The 6073-nt window shown below is 45.2% G+C and overlaps 1 long non-coding RNA gene across 1 annotated transcript; it reads right to left on the reverse strand.

Moving 5' to 3' along the window:
• Window positions 1-248: 248 nt before the first annotated feature.
• Window positions 249-5172, reverse strand: LOC119323671. Its single transcript, XR_005156449.1, has 2 exons — window positions 1487-5172; window positions 249-690 (listed from the first exon to the last, which is right to left on the reverse strand). It is a non-coding gene; the product is annotated as an uncharacterized LOC119323671 (long non-coding RNA).
• Window positions 5173-6073: the final 901 nt, after the last annotated feature.

Consider the following 6073-nt stretch of genomic DNA (forward strand, 5'->3'; position numbering starts at 1 on the left):
ATGCAAGATCAAGAGAAATGAACGAAAATCTTCATTGTAAAGGAGTGAGCCTAGCTCACCTTGGTTCTTATTATTTCAAAAAACAAACATTGATGTAGGGGGTTCCCCTACAACATTCCTTTCAACAAGAACATAAGAGCAGATGTTACATGTCACATAAACAAATGCATTAAAAGAGGACAAACTGAATATAGCGAAGGTTGCACTAAATAACATGAAGATAAAAACATAAAGATTATGCAAAAATATGTTAAAACATAGTGGCCCTGTTCATTCAATCAAAAATTACTTCCCATCGGGTTCCAATTCGGTAGTTACAAAGAACATAAGAGCAGATGTTACATCAATTTCTTCATAAACTCGGATTAAGGTTCAGGTGGTGGATGCATACAAACAGCAAGATTTTTAAGCTGGTGCATTTGTTGGACAAATGTGGCAATCTGGAGCCTGGTACGAGCGCTCACCTATACTATTGCACTTCATGGTTGAAAGAGAAAAACTTAGCAAGAATAATAGTTTCATACATTCAAGCATGTGCCAACCATGTAATGGTAGATTGAGCATGTGTCTTCACCTGTATGAAGCCGATGTAGGTGGATGGGAACACTCGAGGTGGGGTCTTGCGATCGTCACCGAGCTCGCTCACATGCAATTCAAGTCTAGCTCGCTTCCAAGCTCCCATTGTCGTGGCTGTAGTGCAACTCCAGATTAGAACATACCAAGCCTTACCTATACCTATTAATTAATGATCAAAATCAAAGTCCAATTCTTTCCATGCCTCGCAATGTCTATGAATTTTCACAGTCATCGTTTGCCGCACACATTGTCAATACAAAAGGTGTAAACAAAATTAAAATCTGAACTGAACTTGACAGAATCCAAAATCAGAACCTTTGGACAGCTGGATGCAGATGGATAATTTATATCCTTGATCTACAGACGATATCTATAGAGACTGGAACTTCATGTTTTACCAAATGTTAAGTATGATTTTCGTGGAATATTCATGTTGGTGGAAGCACTTCATTTTCAACAAACTACAGAAGATAAGAAAATCTGGTGGATGTACCCACGGCGAGCACCAACATGCACCTCATTCAGGGGCGTCCATGTGGTGGCATGAGAGTGAGAGTTAGTGTTGGTGCTAGAGCTAACATTGACTAAACATAGTAGATGAAAACAAAATTGAGTTATTGAACATACATCAGAACTGACCTGCAAGAAAATAATTTGTTTACTGACTAAAGTTATCTCTGAACCTATGCTAATAAAACATGATCATCACTGAATTTCCATTTTGGAAAACTAATAAGACCACAAAAAAGTTGCTTGTCATCTCTAAAATTAAAATGGAAAACCTAGCTGCATGCATAGATCACAACTATCCCCCTGATGAAACACATACGTTCAAACACTAATGATGAAAAACACAAAAATCGTCACCAAAAAATGATTTGGCCACTATGAACATGTGCAACACGAATACCTGAATCGCAAAAAGAATATGGAACAACATCATGGCCAAAAATCCCCCACATCTGAATCCCGATTCGCTCACCTATTTTTGGCTTGCAAAAACGCAAAAGCAAACAGAGGTGAAAATAACCCCGTACGTGGAGCAACTGGATTTCGCTAACCTGGCCTTGGGAGCCCCTGTAAGGCTGTAACAATGGGGCATGTTCCATGATTCCACCGGAGCAACCTCAAATCGACCCCAACCGCAAGGGGCCTGACGTTGCCGCTAGGACCTCACGATGTTAGGGACCAGCTATCGATTCACTTTTCTCAATCATGATTTCGAATTACAGCTCGATACAAGAGAAATTGCTAGAGTTCAGAGAACAAGGAGGAAGAGGGAGGGAGGAGGAAGAAAGATAGAGGGTGCCAGGGAAGCCGCCATTGTCGTGATCCAAGCCCGGATGAGTTGCCTGCTGCTTCCCGTGCTGGTATTTGTAGTCGGTTATGGCCCATCTTCAGGTTCGGCCAATGTACAAGTTGCTTGGTGGGCTTGCTGCTTCCATAGTAATTTGGGACGCTGACATCCCCTCCTCCTTAACAACCGGCTTGCCCCCCAAGTTGGTGCTCGATCTCCTGGCTCCGCAAAATACAATCCTCCTGGGTCCCACTGCTCGCAAGAAGTTGCATGGTGAACTGATTGTATGAACTGCCATACCAGGATAAGAACTATAGGATAATCTTCAGTTATGGATCTCATTGCATGCAAGCCACCACACGTAGTAGAGCTCTGAGAAATACATGGCATCCCTTCTTGTAGTTTTTTGCTGTTATGGGCTAACCAAAACAGAGTAGTGGTGAGACCTGCATCTGGTCCCCAAGAAGAGCACCATCCATAGCTTGACAAGGTACTGCCATGAGCAGTAAAGGTCCAAGACAGCAGTAGAAGAACCAGAATCACAAGGAACTCCTTGAATAAAGCCGAAGCAATTCAAACTCGTATACCCAAGTAGTTGCTGCTCATTTGTGAATGGATCTGTTGGGATGAGCCAGATGGCTTTGCACCTAGACCACAGAACATAAACATGTTGAACCGTCAAACATGAAAGGACCAAGAGATCACCATATTGGTTAGGTTTGTATGCCCAGCTAGAAGTACACCTTTGATCGAATACCTCTTGTTCAATTCGAGTGGCCAATAGCTTGTCGAACTGTACATATGGATGCTCATGACTGTCATTCAAAGTGACGCTTATGGAGTAAGAATGCAGATATGATGCAAGATGTCCAAAAGAAAATGGTTTACTGCTCCACCTATGAGACCAGAAAAGTATGCAATGGGGTATAAGGTAACATTTCTTGCAGATTGTTTACATCCTTGGCTGATGGTCAGGCGTAGGTAAACTGCATTTGGCAGCATGTTCCTGTACTTGATATCTCGTAGGAATTTCAGCGGTACTCTCCCTGTTGTAGATGTCCTCTTGTTGTTCAGGTCTGGCCTCCCAGAAAAAATGCAATGCATTGTCCTGCATTAAAATGCCTTTGCTGCAGTTATCTTCAGTAGTGGATTTGAGCATATCGTCGACATTAGTAACAGTAAGATCATTTTGATAACCAGGTACAGAGCATACTGAATTTATCAAGCAAGAGTTATCAACTGGCAGCTGAACACCATCTATAAAGAAGTTTCCCACCTTCCTAGAACATGCAGATTGGGATTCTGGGTCAGTATGTTCACTGTTGTTGAGATTCCAAGAATTCATGCAATTTGCATGTATTGCCAAGCTTCTATTGCAATAATTTGCCTGCAATTCTACCGTACTGAAATCTGTAGAAACATCCAACGCTTGAAGCTGGAGTGCATACTACAAGTGACTACTAGCGCTCTGCACCTCTGCATTATATGGTGCACATTCCGGGAAACATTGTTGGCGCTGAAACTGCATGGACTGGAGATCATTTTTGCTTGACAGGTCTGCAGTCAAAGTACTTGTGTTCTTCACACTCTGAAATAGATGCATCACTATTGTAGCATGCTGACTGTAGTGAGCAGGTTTGGCATCAGTAATAGCACCTATCCTTGTTTGATGAGTGGGTTTCCAAACACGACTAATGTTCCATCTCTCTAACCAGTTGAAGGCTGAATTGGGATCCCTCTCGCTGTACTGAAAGTGAAAGGCCTCTCCCAGAATCGGTGAAGCTAGAAGCTTGTGAGCAATTGCATTGGAAGTTGACCTCTCTCTCCATGCATCTAGTTTAGGAACCACGGATTTTTGCTTGACAAACTTTCAACTAAATTGAATTGCATCACCAGAAAGGTTGGCATTGCTTTGTACAAGATGGCCACGAATCAGTGCCTGAAGTCATATGATCCATTCCAATGCACGGAATGCCCAGCGTGCTAGGTAACATCCAAAGACAACTTGGGCCTTGACAGTTGCTTGTTCTTCCTTCAACTTGTCTGGATCACCAAGCAGTGCATCAAACCTGACAATGCTCTGCTTCTCCAAGTCATGGTTCACCTCGGGCTGCCCCGCTGCTTTGCCATGGAAGGTCGAATTATTGTAATCCAGAGTAGTGTTACCTCGAGTATACTGAATAGGATCTTGCACTTCACACTTAGTCCTCGATTGGTCGTCCGGTGGCCACCACACATATACAGGATCACCAGAGACACTACAGTGAGCTATGCCATGGAATAGAACGGTGTTGATCACAACAACATGCACTGGAATAGTGGGTAACCATGGTTGCTACATGGTTCCTTGTTGTCCTGGCAGCAGGCACCTAGTTGTTCTCTTTGCTATATGGTGAACGCCATAGTTCAGGGCGGATAGATGCTTCACCCAGTCGCCTGCACGGACGGAGCTTTCTGTCAAGCACCTAGTCGGTGCTGGTGTTGTGAGGTTGTTGGAGGCCACGAGGATGACGTCATGGTCTAACTCTTCTATGTGGGCCTTGGGGTTGATGTCGATGGTGGTCGCCATGGGAGGAACGACCTCCTTGTTGAGATAGGAGGTGTCGGTGCTGATGGTGGGCGGTGCCCACGCGGGTGGGACCTTCTCGACGTCCTCGTCGTTGATGTTGACGGCGGGCTCGGGGCGCAGGTGGTGGCATCATGGACCTCGTCAACATGGGTGACGGCGGTGACCTGGGTCAAGCATTCCGTCGAACAGGTGACTGGCACCATCTCGATGGAAGCAGGGGACGCGCTGGGGGTGAGCTCCAAGGTCTCCTGGGCCTTGATGGTGGAGGAAGAGGTGTCGGGGAGGACCGGCATGATGGTGGCGTCGACGGTGAGGCCGCCATCGGAGGCCTCTATTGGATCGGACCGAGAGGCGGAGTGGAGAGGGCCGGATCCAGCAGCAAGGACCGGATCGGCACCATGGCGGCTGCAGCCACCTCTCATGGACGCCATTGAACGAATTGCCGCCATGGGGGTAGAGCTGTGCGGGGCTGGCAGTGAGGAGTGGCGAGGTGAGGAGAGATCAATGAACCCGAGGCAGTGTGTGAAGGCGGCAACCTGGAAGCGGTGGCTCCTCTCGGTCCTCGCCGGCAGCGGCTCGTCTTGGGGCTGGGACGGCAAAGGATCCGTGATGGCGGCTAGGGCGTGGTTGCCGTCGACATAGCGAGTAGATCGGTCGCGGTGAAGGGATCGGCGGCGGCGATGGCGGCTTGGGCGTGGTTCTCGTCCTCCTAGCGAGACAATCGAGGGCAGCCTGCATCGTCCGATATTCGGAAATGTTAACACCCACACACGTGTGGGTGTTTGCACATCGCCCACACGCCTCCATCATCATTCATTTTGCCACGTATAAATAGATGACATCAGCAAAAAAAATTGGTTTTCAGCTTAAAAATGTTGTATCTTCTAAATAAAAAAGCGAACTAAAAATCCGTTTTCACCATTAAATCCGTCTCGGCGAGATCTTCAAAACTAGACCCCGTGTTGATATGTTTCGACGAAAAAAAAATTTGCCAGAAGTTGCCACGATGTTTACACTGCAGTTGCCATAGGGCTTAAACTAAAGTTGCCATGTGGAAATTTTAGTTTGTAGATCATGGCAATTTTAGTATTTTGATGATGGCACTCCAGTACTTTAACCATGAAAATTATTTTTTGTATGAACCATGGCAATTTTACGTGCATGTATCATGGCAATTTTAGTTTATGGTTCATGGCAAGTCTAGTTTTTTAATTCCCCATTTTATAAATGTCAAAATTTACTTTTAAATGTAGAAGAAAATAGCTGAAACATATCATGGCAACTTCAGTGTAAACATCATGGCAATTCATATGCAATAGACATGGCAACTTTTAATCCAAAAAAAATTCATCAAAACATATCAACATGGGATCTAGTTTCGAAGATTTCATCGCGAGGGATTTAATGGTGAAAACGGATTTTTCAATCGGATTTTTCATTTAAGAGATAAAATATTTTAAAAACTGAAAATCCAAAAAGATTCCTGCATGCATGCATGCGATGACGTGGCAATCTATTTACATTAGAGACGTGTGGTGCGTCTTCCTTCCTGCCACACGCATGGCAGTTAGCGCGACCCCCTCGCGAGGAGGCCTCGCTCCCGGTTCGTGCGAGAGGGCCTTGATTTTTTT

This window comes from Triticum dicoccoides, chromosome 6B, assembly GCF_002162155.2.
Source record: "Triticum dicoccoides isolate Atlit2015 ecotype Zavitan chromosome 6B, WEW_v2.0, whole genome shotgun sequence".
NCBI classification, from domain to species: Eukaryota; Viridiplantae; Streptophyta; class Magnoliopsida; order Poales; family Poaceae; genus Triticum; species Triticum dicoccoides.